General features: G+C 42.8%; 1 protein-coding gene and 1 pseudogene across 3 annotated transcripts in view; one reads left to right on the forward strand and one right to left on the reverse strand.

The window, feature by feature from the left end:
* Positions 1-9176: 9176 nt before the first annotated feature.
* On the reverse strand, positions 9177-12637 carry LOC138141866 (uncharacterized; annotated as a pseudogene).
* The window catches only part of ELMO2 (engulfment and cell motility 2), a 54194-nt gene continuing 52825 nt past the window's right edge, over positions 12259-13627 (forward strand). For all 3 annotated transcript variants that reach the window (XM_069062717.1, XM_069062718.1, XM_069062719.1), the window contains exon 1: positions 12259-12360. The gene's annotated coding sequence lies outside the window, so the exon portion shown is untranslated. The remainder of the gene's footprint in view (positions 12361-13627) is intronic.

Below are 13627 nucleotides of genomic sequence, written 5' to 3' on the forward strand. Positions count from 1 at the left end.
CTGGTTTCCTTGATACATTTTTTTTGGAAGCAATGAGGATTAAGTGACTTGCCTAGGCATTTAGGGTTACACAGCTAGTAAATGACTGGATTTGAACTCAGATCTTTCTAATTCCAGGGCCAGTGTTCTACCCACTGCATCACCTACCTGGCCCCTGGTTTCCTTCAAGGATAGCTCAAGGGCTTCCTTCTACTAAAAGCCTTTCCTGGTCCCTCTGTGCTGCCAGTATCTTGCCATCCAAGGATACATGTTTGTTTTTTTGTTTGTTTATTTTTTGTCATTATAAATTTGTTTGTTTACTTTTAGTTTACAACATTAAGTTCCACAGTTCCTTTAGTTTCAAATTTTCTCCCCTTCCCTCCTCTCCCCCACTATGGCAGCATACAATCAACTATAGGATATCCAAATACTTTCATATTAGACATTAGTTAGGTTATAAAGAAGGATTGTATCAGATGGAATGAACAATGGGAAAGAGGAAACAAGACCAAACAAGAAAAAGAAAGAGAGCAGGTAGTTTGCTTCAATCTGCATTCACACTCTGTTCTTTCTAGTTCTTTCTCTGAATGTAGACATCTCTCTCCATCATGATTCTTTTGGAGTTGACTTATAACCCTGCATTGCTGAGAAGAGTCCAGTCTATCAAAGTTGGTTGTTACACATACATTGTGTACAAATTTCTCCTGGTTCTGCTCTTCTAATTCAGCATCAATTTGTATAAGCCTCTCCAGGTAAATATGAAGTCCATCTGCTCCTTGTTTGATTTTAAAACTTTGAATTCTAGATTCATTCCCTTCCTCCCTTATCACCCACCCTTACTGGGAAGATAAGCAGTTCAGAATAGGTTGTACATGTGTGGCTAATGCAAAACAATAACATAGTAGATATATTGTAAAAGACTGACTATATTTCCCTCCCTCTTATCCCACCTCCCACTTGTTCTATTCTCTACTTTGATCCCATCCCTTTTCAAAGCTGGGTGCTTCCAACTTCCCTCCCCCTGAGCCTGCCCTCACTTTCATCATCTCCCCTCTCATCCACTTCCCCCCTACTCTCCTGGAGTATTTAGTGTGTATTTTATTCCTCCTCAAGCCAAATTCAATGGGAATAAGGTTGACCCATTCCCTTTTGCCTTCCTATTCTTCCCCTCCATTGTAACTATTTTCCCTTGCCTCTTCTATATGAGATAGTTTACCCCATTCTGTCTCTCCCCATCTCCTCTCATTATATTCCTCTCTCACCTCTTAATTTCACCTTTTAAGTATCATCCCTTCCTGTTAAATTGGTCCTGTACCCTCTATCTATGTATACCTGTAAACATATATAAACACATTCACATATGTATTCATATGTCCATATATCCTCATATATAGACATACATATATTTCTATTCCTTTCAACTACTGAGAAAAGTTTCATAAGTTACAATTATTGTTTTTCCATGTAGGAATGTTAATAGTTCAACTTTGATAAGTTCCTTATGATTTCTTTTCCCTGTTTACCTTCTCATGCTTCTCTTGCTTCTTGTATCTGAATGTCAAATTTTCTATTCAAGTCTTGTTTTTTTCAGCAAGTATGCTTGAAAGTCCTGTATTCTACTGAATGACCATATTTTCCCCTGAAACATGATACTAAGTTTTCCTGGGTAAGTGACTCTTGGTTTTAATCCCAGCTCCTTTGACCTCCGGAATATCATATTCCAAGCCCTTCAATCCCTCAGTGTAGAAGCTACCAGATCCTGGGTTATCCTGATTGTGTTTCCACAATATTCAAATGGTTTCTTCCTGGCTGCTTATAATATTCTCTCCTTAATCTGGGAATTCCAGAACCTGGCTATAATATCCCTAGGAGTTTTCTTTTTGGGACCTTTTTCAGGAGGTGATCAGTGGATTCTTTCAACCTCTATTTTGCCCTCTGGTTCTAAAACATCAGGGCAGCTTTCTTTGAGAACTTCTTGGAGGATGATTTCTAGGTTCTTACTTTGGTCATGGCTTTCAGGTAGTCCAATAATTTTTAAATTCTCTCTCCTGGATCTATTTTCCAGGTCAGTGGTTTTTCCCATGAGATATTTCACATTGCCTTCTGTTCTTTCGTTTCTTTGGATCTGTTTAACAGCATCTTGATTTCTCATAAAGTCATTAGCTTCCATTTGCTCCAATCTAATTCTGAAGCAATGATTCTCCTCATTGGGCTTTTGAGATTCTTTTTCCATCTGGCAAATTTGGCTTTTTAAGGCATTCTTCTCCTTATTGCCTTTTTGAGCCTCTTTTGCCATTTGAGTTAGTCTATTTTTTAAGGGGTGATTTTCCTCAGTCAGGCTGTTGACTCTCATTTCTCTTCCCAATTTTTCCTCCACTTCTCTTATCTGCTTCTTAAGGTCCTCTATGGCCTGTAACCAGCTCATATTTTCCTTTGAAGCTTTTGGTGCAGGATTTCTGACTTCACTGTCTTCCTTCTGTTCCATGCTTTGCTCCTTTTTGTCCCCAAAATAGGAGTCAATGTTGGAATCTTCTGTCTGCTTTGTTTCCTTTGCCTGGTCATGTCATCCCTCAGTGACTTGACCCCTGGGCTTTTTTTTTTTTTAATAAGCAATTGGGGTTAAGTAACTTGCTCAAGGTTACACAGCCAGTTATTTCTGGGTGTGGTGCTAAGTATCCAGGTGGTGCTAAGTATTGAAGCCTGGATTTGATCCCCCAGGTCATCCCGACACTGGGGCCGGTGCTCTCACTTGATGAGCCACCTGGCCGCCCCTGACCCCTGGACTTTTTGCCACAGTAGGACTCTGCTACCAGACAGGGGAGCTTTCATCCCAAATGCTAAGGTTTTCTCAGCTGCCAGAGGTATTAGATGGGTGCCCTCTCTGAGGTCTCCACACTCTCTGGCTAGCTGGACACACACCTCAGGACCTCCACTCTAGACTGCAATACAGATCCAAGCAGGTTAAAGCAAGAACAATTACCCCTCAGACTGGTGCTTGGTCCCCCTACACTCTTCAGGCCAGGAGCTGAAGCTGCCACTTGGCACTGGCTGTGCCTGCGTCTGGGGGCAAAAGCCATGCACTCCCACTTACTGGGTCCCAAAGTCCAGACTGCACTGACCTCTCACTTTGTCCTTTGAATCTATGTGTTGATAAATCAGGAAATGGCCACAACTGCTGGTGATCTGGAGTCCTACCAGCCCTGGGGCTAAAGCCTAGGAGTGGAGCTGGGCTCAGCTCCCAGAACACTGGCCGGTTCCTGCCGGGCTGTCCTCAGCGAGAGGTTAGCTTCTCTATGTAATTTTTTGGGTTCTGCAGCTCAAAAGTTTGTTTAGAGTCCCCCTTTTACATGGATTGGGAAAGGTAGAAGCTGGAGCAGCGGGGAGGTCCTGCTTCTACTCAGCCACCTTGACTCCACCCCCGCCTTCCTCCCACTTCTATGATTTCTTTGGGATATAACCATATGTAGCGGCAAGCACCCCAAGGGTCCTCAGGGTTTGCTGCCACCACAGGTTCTTGGATCTGCTTTGAGAAAGGAAAGCAACTCAAAATGGGTTAATAAGCTTACTTTAATCAGTCAGATATGTATCATTTACCTCGTTCAGGGGGAAAAGGTCCGCACCCCAAACTTCAGAATATACAGACAGAATTATCAAGACAGAAACAGATCAAGTACACAGCTTTCCAAACTGTGCAACCATTACATCCATACCAAACAACATCTGGGTTTCAAAGCCGGGGGGCTCTGGACAACGGCTAGCCCAGAGTTTCATCAAATCACAGAACACTTCTCAAAGTGAGCCCCCAAACAAAGCTACACATCAGGGCTTATATAGCTTTTTCCTGGCTCAGAGAATGTAACAACCTTCTGGACCCACTGGCCAATCAAGAAGTATCTACTGAAAAACAAGCCTCCCACCCCAGGCTCCAGGTGCACTTTAGCCTAGGAGCAGGGAAGATCTTTAAATTTGCATTTCCATTACACCATAGAAGTGGTATTGCTGGGTCAAAGGTTATGAAATTATTTATAGCTCTTTGGGCATAGTTCCAGATTCAACCCAGAATGGTTGAATCAGTTCACAACTCCACCAGCAATGCATTAGTGTTCCATTTTTCCACATCCTCTCTATCATTTGTCGTTTTAGCTAATCTGACCAGTGAGATGTGGTACCTCGGAGTTGTTTTGATTTGCATTTCTCTAATCAATAGTGATTTAGAGCATTTTTCATATGTTTATAGGTATCTTTAATTTCTTCCTCTGAAAACCGCCTGTTCATGTCCTTTGACCATTTATCAATTGGGGAAGCCTGTTTGTTTTGAATATGTTTTGTAAATACCTATATGTGTACATAAAATGTCACCATTCTTAGAATGGAAGCTCCTTGAGGGAAAAAATTATTTTATTTTTTTGTCTTTGTGTTCTCAGGTTTAGCATGGTACATATTAGGGGCTTAATAAATGCTTGTTGATTGATTCTTTTTTTTTTTTTTTTGCTTTTTGCAGGGCAATTGGGGTGAAGTGACTTGCCCAAAGTCACAGGCTAGTAATTTTGTCAAGTGTCTGAGGTCAGACTTGAACTCAGGTCCTCCTGACTCTAGGGCCAGTGCTCTATTCACTGTGCCACCTAGCTGCCCCTTGTTGATTGATTCTTGTTTCCCAGGAAAGTACTTTGTTTATTGCATAATACTGTCTCTCATTATGAAATTAATTTTTAAAAATTAAAAAGTATTTATTTTTCTCTCCTTCCTACTGCTCACTTCCCTGAAAAAAAAAATAGAAAAGCAAAACCTTTATAACAAATATTTGTAGATAAGCAAAACAAATTCTGTCATTGGCTGTGTCCAAAAATATATGTCTCACTCTGCCTGTTGAGTCCATCACCCATCAGAAGGTGGACAGCAGTTGTTACCTACTCTGGAATCATGATCATGGTTGATTATGATGTTAGTTAAACATTGAAGCAACTAGGTGGAATAGTGGGTAAGAGAACTGGGCTTAGAGTCAGGACATACTTCAGTTCAAATCTAGTCTTAGGTATTTATTAGTTGTATGACCTTAGGCAAATCTTTTAACTTCTGTCAGCCTCAGTCTTCCCAGTTTAAAAAATTTGATAATGAAAAGACCTTCTTCCCAGCCTTGTTGTATCGATCAAATGAAATAATTGTAAATCTCTTAGCATAGTGCCTAACGCACAGTAAGTATTTAAATGCCTATTTCCTTCTATGATCAGAGTCCTTAAGTTTTTCAAAATGGTTAATCTTTATAATTTTTTTATTATTGCATAATTTGTTGTTTCTGCTCACTTCCCTAAGTAATAGTAGTTCATACTAGTCTTCCCAGATTTCTCTGAAACCATCCTTTTTAGTATTTCCTATTCCTAATAGTAATCTGTTACATTCATATACTGTAATTTGTCCTGCCATTCCCAGTCACTGGCTGCTTCCTCAGTGTTTAGTTCTTTGCCACCAGAAAAAGAGCTACTATAGTTTTTTTTTTTTTAACAGACGTGGGTCCTTTTTGATCTTTGGGGTATAGGCCTAATTTTGTTATCATTGAATCCAAGAGCTTAGAAGCTTTGGGAGCATAGTTCTAAATTGCTCTCCAGAGTGGCTTAACCTCTAATTATGAATATAATAGCACTTTAGAAAGATCTTTTACAACTAGTTTGGTGGTACAGTAATATGAAGTGCTACTTGCTAATTAAAGGAATTTATTTAATTAATTATATGCTCTGCTTCCATGCCTCAATTGCCTTCTCACCCTGGAACTTCTCTGGTTTCCTGGGGTCTTCTCATCCTACGGAATTTCCCAAACTTGTTTGGCCTACCCCTCCCTTTAAAAAAAAATTACTCAGCCCCTGCTGGGGTTAGGTTAGATTAACCCTTATTTCTATTCAATGCCCCCCATTGTACCCAAGGCTACTACCACCCTAGGGCCTCCTATTGGTCCTGTGTCCCCTATGGGGTGGTATTGCCCACTTTGGGACCCTATGCTGAAAATATCAGTCCACCATGTTGGCCCCCTGATCCATTTCTCACAATGATGAGTTCTGTTTGGGATCACTGTTTCGAGGATAACCCAGGCTAGCCAAGTTTTTCTCTTCCATTAGTTTGTAAATTCTTCAAGGGCAGAGATTATTTTTGCTCCTTTTTTATATTGCTAGAACTTTGAGCAGTGCCTGGCACATAGGTGCTTAATAAATGTTTATTGATTGATTGATTGATTGACACAGGTTGTGATTCTATGAACCTCCTCTGCCAAGGCATGATACTTTCTCTCCTCTTTCTTTTCATCTCCTTTTATATGCTGTTTCCCCCATAAGAAATGTAAGCCATTTCCGATCAGGGACTCTTTTTTTTTTTTTTTGCTTATTTTTGTCATAGAGCTTGGCACATAATAAGATGTTTAATAAATGCTTATTACCCGCCTGTCTGTTTGCTAATTAAAGTACTTACAAAGGTTAAGTTAAGAGAAGAGAAAGATCACTGAAGGCAGATGCTGGGAGAAAACATCTCACCAGTTTTACAGAATGACTTAGGGACCACAAATTTCATGCAAATTTGCCAATTCAGTTCATAAAAGGGAGGAAGAAGGCTATGAAGGGTTTTGAGCAAAGGAAGGCTAGGCCCTGGCCTCACAAGAAGTTATTGACCACAAAACGATCAGCAAAAGGCAGACCAAAAACAAGCGGAAGTCTCACTAAAGCAATTTATAATTTCTCTGAAACCAAACTAAAAATGTACTTTGTTTTCAAGCTCAAAGCTTTTTCTCATGTGGGCTAGAGATTCAGAGCAATGGGGGGTGGAGTCAACCTAAAGTGGAGAATACTTTCCACCTGTGATTAGCCGGATCAAGCCATTTGATTTGTTAGGATTGCAATGCCTTCTGGGGATGGTAGTCCTGTAAGAAATCCTATTAAGGAGGGTCTGTTCATGGGGAAAGGGAGCAAGCATTTACTAAATGTCTATTACTGTAAGACAGGCAATGTGTTAAGTGCTTTAATATGTATAGTGATTACTATATGCCAGGATGAGTGCTAAACGTTTTACAAATATTTCATTTGATACAACAACGTTGGGAAGTAGGTGCTACTATTATCCTCAATTTGCAGATGGGGAAACTGAGGCAAACAGGTTAAATGACTTGCCCAGGCTCACATAACTAGTAAGTGTCTGAGTCTGGATTTAAATTCAGATCTTTCCAATTCTAGGCCTGGCACTCTCTCAACTGCATCTGCAGATTTAGAGCTAGAAGAGTCTTTAGAAGCCATTAAGTCCCATCCTCTCATTTTATGGATATGGAAACTGAGGCTGAGAGAACTTTAGTGACTTGCTCATGGTAACAGCCAGTAAGTGTCTGAAGCAGAGTTTGAACTCAGTCAGCTCTTCCTGACCCTAACTCAATATGCTGGGCTCTATCCACTGGGCTATGTTGTTTCTGGCTCTTGCTGCCTCACCATGATTACTGAGCTGTATTGGAATCCCATTGCTCACTTTTATAAGCAAATCATTTTGCCTCAGTTTTTTTTTAATCTGTAAAATGGGGCTAATAATACCCAGAGGACCTACCTCACATGGTTGTTGTAAAGTCCAAATGGGCTAATTTATATAAAGGGCTTGGTAAACTTTGATGTACTGCAACTATCCCTTCCACATCTCAACTCTCCCAATCCAAGTGTTTTGATATATCTCAGGGTCAGCATAAGAAATTAAATGGGAATTTTTTGGGAGTTTCGTGGAAGCCGATGACACAGAGCCTAGGACCAAATACTTAACCCAACATTTTACAATAACATAATGTAAACACCCCATAAAAGAAAAACAAAAATTTCAGACTTCTTTAGCGCAAAGGGAGGGCCAAAATTTTTTATGAAGATTTTCCAGAACCAGAGGTGCTATATTCCTGGTCCCTCTGGTGCAGTTTAGGGTTGTTGGGAACTCTGAAATGTCATTCAGTGGGGTAGCATCCGTCTGGAAAGAATTCACACACTCAAACCATCTTCCAGTAAAGTGACAAGGTTTATTGTTAGGTCAATAAAGGAGGCCAGATTCTTAGGGAGCCTGAAATTTAATGATGGTGAAAGTGCTACTTATATACAAAAGGGATAGTGAAAGGATTTAGATGGGATTAAGAAGTTGTAAGTAGTCTGGGGTGGACCAAGAGTCAAGTGAGCTAATTAGATGATTCAGGTGGGATTGAGGAGTGCTTGGTATATGCAATTAGTCTGGGGTGGGCCAGTGATCTGGGCTGTTGGAATATGTAAGAAAATTCAGGGCCTTTTGGGGTCCAGGTCCCATCACCCTGAGATGGTGAAGGAATGACTGTATATTAACACCACTTATTAAGACAACTGGCATCTACTCGGTGCAGTAGATAAAGTACCAGGCCTGGAGTCAGGAAGACCCTAGTTCATGTGATTTCAGATACTAGTTATATGACCCTGGGTGATGAGGTGCAGGCTCTGGGAATCCCCTTGAGCTCTCCTTGAATCTTTGAGGTATAGGCTCTGGGCACTGCAGCCTCGACCCCTCCCCCCCTTGAACTCTGATTAAATCATCCCATTTGATGAGCATTTGCATGGGCCCAGATCTGTTACTAGCCTAGTCCTCCATATACTTCCCACCCTTGAACCTATCAAAATATCAATCCACCCTTGAACTGGGTAGCCCACCATTGTCTGTAGTCTCCAGGTAGCCTCCAGATACTTCCCACCCTTAGTCACTTACTGACCTCATCTGACTTCTCCTGAAGACCCTCCCCAAACTTCTCCTCTAGAGCACCCCTAGATTCCTCCCACAACTTTCTGTATATAAGATCCCATCTTCCCTCCATGTGTGTGAGAGTGCCATAGAATGACCTAGCCCAGACTTACTCTGTGTCTAATACAAGCGAACTTTTAATAAACTTTACTTTTCTTTGGCTGAGAAGGCTTGAGTTGAATTCATTCAGCAGGACCTGGTCGTGTTGGTATTTTGGGATCTCCAGAGCAACCCTAACCCTCTTTATGGGTAACTTCTTCACTGGGCAAGTCACTTAACCCTGTCTACCTCAATTTTCTCATCTGTAAAATGAGTTGGAGAAGGAAATAGCAATCATTCCAGTATCTTTGCCAAGAAAACCCCAAAAGGGGTCACAAAGACATGACTGAAAATGACTAAACAACTAAACATTAAGATAACCATGTAACCCAAACCTATACTTTTTTTTCATTAGCAGATTCCACCATTTATTAATACCATGTTGATTTAATACAGCCGCTGGGGCTTGCCCATGGTGCTCTTGATGGACAATGCCCTCACATTTTGCCAGTTTTTCTTCAGCAGAGAAACCAGGAAATTGTCTCATCGTCTGTTATCTTCACTTGGCCAACAGCACCTTCTTCATCTAGAACTTGATAGTAGATTTAACCTCATCAACCTTTGCCCCACCATATTCTCATTGTGGGTCAGCAAAGATGGAAACTTGCTGGCTTTGTTCAGACCAGGGCCTAGGATTCAAGGGATTTGCTTGATCAAGGACTCAGAGGCCAAAAAGGCATCATACTTTTTAGCCAGTTTCTTGTTCTTATTCAACTTCTTCAGGGCCTCGATGTCCATGTGGGGGATTTCTATAGCCTTGGCTTCATCACAATGCTGCTGGTCTCCTACTACACCACAGAAATTTAGGTCGGGGTGTGGATTTGAGCCTGACAGTGCCAGAGAAACATTTGTCCTTTCGGGGATAATAGTTCTTCAGACTGATCTGCAGCTCCACAGTTTCCAAAAACTTTCTTCGTTTGCATTGGGTTCCATGCAGGACTTTCAGGATTCATAGAGCATGACAGAGAGACTTTGCTGCTCATTGCTGCTTACTGGTCACAAGCTGGGAAAAAGCCCAACCCTATACTTTTACAGCTAAGTTAACTGAGGTTCAGAGAGGAATTGACTTGCCCAAGATCATATAGCTAATTAGGGACATAGAGAACACTAGAACCCAAGTCTTTTGGCTTGACAGTGCCTTGTTATTTAAATTTTTAAATTTTTATTGACATCTTATTTGTATCATCATTTTGAATATATCCTTCCCTCTTCCCTCCCCAGTAAGCCATCTCTTGTAACAAAAAAGAAAAAAAAGTAGTTCAGCAAAAGTGACAAAAACATAAACCTAGTAGTCTAACAGAATATGCAATATTCCGGACGACAGTCCCCTCCCATCCCTCACCTCTGCAAAGAAAGGAGAGAAGTGTACATATAGAATGTTCTTAAGCCAGATGCTATAGAATCATGGAATTTTGGGGTCATCTACTCCACTCCCTCATTTTACAGATGACAACTAAGGACAACTAATAGAGCTGATATAACATGCCTCCATTGACATGGAATGTCAGGAGCAGAATCCAGACTATCACCTGACCACAGCCACTAAAAGGAAAGGGACAGTCCAGGGCCAGGCCTGGCTTGGAAGGTCATGGAGAAAGGAGCACACACTAGTAGTTTTCTATTTTAAGTAATGGTTCTTGCTCACTAGGTACTAATCCCAGCCATTTCTTCCTTCCAGGAATATGGAAGCTGTCAGCACCCTATTAATTTCCTTTTTCCTACAATTTTTTTCTTTTTCCTTCTCCAACTCATTTTCATCATCCTGGCAAGCAACCTCTATGGAGATAGTCTAGAAACTGCTCCTGCAGGTGCTATAGCCACAAATACTGAGGACCGAGAAAGGAATGTTCCTTCCACCAAAGTCCTTGGCTGTATCAAATGAATGATTCAATATCAGAAACTGATATGATTAAATCTCCAATTTGCTACTGTACCCTAAGGACCATGGGGCCTTTCCATCTGACTTATAGCTGACATCTTCCATTTGTGTTCTTTCCCATTAGAATATAAGATGGAGGGGGGACCGCTAGGTGGCGCAGGGAATAGGGCACTGGCCCTGGAGTCAGGAGGACCTGAGTTCAAATGTGACCTCAGACACTTAGCACTTACTAGCCATGTGACCTTGGGTAGGTCACTTAACCCCAATTGCCCCTCCAAAAAAGGCAAAAAAAAATCAAAATAGAATATAAGATCACTGAGGGCAGGACCTGTTTTACTTTTCTATTTACAGGGTGTAGCACAGTGTTTTGTGTATAGAACACACTTAACAAATGCTTTATTCATTCATTCACCACATTTCTGCCAATTACTTTAATTTTTTTTCTTCTCATGTCCCTTTCCATTTGGGACAGGGAAGACTTCTTAAGGGAGTAGGTAATCCATATTTCTGTCTTTTCTTAGCATAACCTTGATCCTGTGTTTTAAGTGTATAAAGCCTTTCTTTTAATTGCTAATTGCAGATAATCGTGACTAGAAATGGATGATTTTGCAGTAGATCCCAGTACTGACACCACAGGCTAGCATGTGACAAATATTTGGAAAATGTGGAGGAGGGTTTCTATGAAATGGGCCTCTCTAAGACTGAGTCGATATGTTGGGGATTTGTGGGAGATAAGATTCAATATGTAGTCATAAATTGTCAGAGTTGGAAGGGGATTTAGAACACAGAGCACAGAAAGAAAATGCCAGAACTGGAAGGGAATTTAACAATAATGTGAAAGTCCTAATTTTCTAAAGGAGGCCCAGAGAGGGGAAATGACACAGCCAGGGTCACATGTTCAGTGAATGGCAGAGCCTATTTCTTGGCTCACTCCTTTAGAAGTTCCTGTGACAATAGCTGCCTCCCACACCTCCCCAAGCATCACCAGCCCAGCTGCATCCCTCAGTCAGTAACTGCTCTGCGCCCACGGTCAGCTCCGGGCTATGGGTATTATTAGTGCAATTATGGTAGGGAGCAATGAGACTCTGACACAGGCTGTCACTTCCCACTCTCAGGTCCCCTTAATACTATTATTATTATTGTTGTCGTTGTGGGTTATTTGGTTGTGTACTGTTGTGTTATTCACATGCTATACACATACTGTGCATTCACATAGGAAGAAGAGGTCTCCGTGTTCACAACCCCTAGAAAGTGTCATAAAGATCAGTTCACAATTCCAGCTCTAGTCCCAGCAAGTTAAAAAAAATCAAGCTGTGGTCACTCCCTCCTGCAAAGAGGTCCTTAGATCCCAGGCCCAAGACAAAAAAAAAAAAAAGCGTCCGGTCCCTTTAAATTCCAGCTCTAATAGGCGGGGTCCCACTGTAGTGTCCCAGGCTTCCCCGCCAGCCGGGTAACAGCTCCACCCTCCTTCTGATCGACAAAGGGATCATCCAATAGAAGGAGAGGGTGTCGGCCGCGGAGCAATGGGAGCGCGGGACAGCCTTTACGGAGGCGGGGCCTTACAAGGCTGGGCCGAGGAGTCCGCCTGGCTGAGCGGCAGCCTCGGAGCCCTGGGCGCGACGGCAGAGCCCAAGCTGTGGGCCCCGGTGAGTAACGGGCGGCAGGGCCAGGGCTGGAACCGGCTCTCGACCTGGAGAGGATGAAGGTCCCAGCTGGGTTCCCTTGGGGGTGAGGGGATGGAGGCGACGAGGACCAAGGGGCGAGGGGCCCCGGGGATCTGGGCTGGAGGGACTGTGGAAGCGGGGCGGGGGAGGGGAGGGGTCCTAGGGAGCTGGGGGGAGGGGATTGGAGGAATGGAACGTTGGGGCGGGGGCGGGAGGTGGCGGGGGGGGGTGGCGAGGGTGCGGGGGGAGAGGGTGCCATCGGAGGGGGGAAATGGGGGTAAGGGATGTCTGGGGAGGGGGAAGAATGGGGGGAAGGCTGTCTGGAGAGGGGGACAAAGGATATCTGGGGAGGGGGAGAATGGAGGATAGGATATCTTGGGAGGAAGAAAAATGCAGGAAAGGATGCTTGGGGAGGGGGCAATGAAGGAAGGGGATGTCTGGGGGGAGAATGGGGGAAAGAATGCATGGGGAGGAGGGAGAATGGCAGAGAAAGGATATCTGGAGAAGGGGTAATGGAGGAAAGGATGTTTGAGGAGGGGGAAAATGGAGGAAGAGATGCCTGGAGAGAGAGAAGAATGGGGGGAAAGAGAATGGGAGGGGAAGGATCTCTAGAGAGGGGGACAATGTGGGGGAAGGCTATCAGGGGAGGGGGAAGAATGGAGGAAGGGATATCTGAGGAGGGGGGAGAATAGGGGAAAGGATGACAGGAAAGGGGAGATGGGAAGAATGAATGGCTGGGGAGGAGGGAAATGGGGGGAATTGGGGGAAAGGTGACTGGGTAGGGGGGGAGATTTGGAGGGGATATAGAAAGCAGAGTAGTCATATTAGAAAATGAAAGTTTTAAGACTCCAAGGTTCATGGGATCATATGCTTGGAAGGACTTTAGAGATCATCTAGCCCACACCCGTCATTTTTCAAATGAGATTTTAAAAAGCTCTGTGAGGGCAGGGATTGTCTTTACTTTTTTGTTTTTTTTTCCCCTAGTATTTAATGCAGGGTCTAGCAGATAAGCACTCAACTGATGCTTGTTGATTGATTAATGAACTCTGGAGAGGTTAAATAATTTGCCCAAGATCACATAGTGACAGAGTAGCACTTACTAATCTCCATCAAATGTTCAAATTACAAAATCATTTTGGGATTTGAACCTATACTTATGGGTCAGGGTGTCAGAAGCCTGTCCTCAGATTTAGGGCATACTGTGCAAGGGTGGTGTCTCTTTCAGCCTCATTCATAATGAGGTATCTCA

This window comes from Petaurus breviceps, unplaced genomic scaffold, assembly GCF_028583685.1.
Source record: "Petaurus breviceps papuanus isolate PSGF00001 unplaced genomic scaffold, PetGlider_PUasm1.0 90503, whole genome shotgun sequence".
In the NCBI taxonomy this organism is placed as follows: Eukaryota; Metazoa; Chordata; class Mammalia; order Diprotodontia; family Petauridae; genus Petaurus; species Petaurus breviceps.